The following is a 936-nucleotide window of genomic DNA, read 5'->3' on the forward strand; positions in this document are numbered from 1 at the left end:
ATATTATAATAATATATGATCTTTTGTGAGAGCAAATTTATTGGACACATTTTGAAAGATGAGATCAAGTGGAGAGGCAATCAAACTCGAGATTACCATTCATCGATATTAATTGAAGCAGAGCTAAGGAAGAAGAGATTGTGCTTGGCTATTGCTACTTGTGTGCATTAGGAGGGACAAGCACTACAAGATGCCAAGTGTGCAATAATATATATATATATATATATATATATATATAAAAATTAGCTTCTCTTTTCATCAAGATGAAAGTCTTAAGCAATAGCTATCATAAAATTAAAAATGTATGTTCCTATGATGCCCTTAAAATGGAGCATGCTATAAAGTCTACAATGGAGGCTATAAGGGTAACTCTCAATTGTAATGTACAAAAAAATCATAATCAAATAAAAATAAAAGCAGAGAAGAGGGAGAGATCAAGAATTTGTCTAAGTAGAGAAGAGCATAGATGTAAAAGTTGTTGGCCCCCATAATCATTCCACAACAATTATGACCAAAAATGGCTAAAATTGGGAATGAAGATTGTGACGCTGCACAAATCAGGTTTGAATTATCTTGATCGTTGCCAAAATCATCAGAATGGAGAATTTAAAATCAGAAAATTAACATACATACCACATAATTCTTATGTATTTACATATCTAACATCCACGATTTAATGTTTATGTTTATAAAGTTTTGGTGTAATAATTTTTTTGCATGAAAAGATGTATTTTGATTCTAACAAGACAATCATAATGGTGTTTTTATATACAGATTTGAGTGGTATACATGTAAATATGAATGTTTAGGTTTTACATATGTAAATTGATAACAATTGTGTGGTATGTATGTAAATGCCGAGAAGGTGCTAATATAAATACTAATTTCTTGTTCGATGTTTCCTAAAGCTTAATAGTATTAAAAATTATATATATA

The sequence above is a fragment of the Phalaenopsis equestris genome, unplaced genomic scaffold (genome assembly GCF_001263595.1).
Source record: "Phalaenopsis equestris unplaced genomic scaffold, ASM126359v1 Scaffold000002, whole genome shotgun sequence".
NCBI lineage: Eukaryota > Viridiplantae > Streptophyta > Magnoliopsida > Asparagales > Orchidaceae > Phalaenopsis > Phalaenopsis equestris.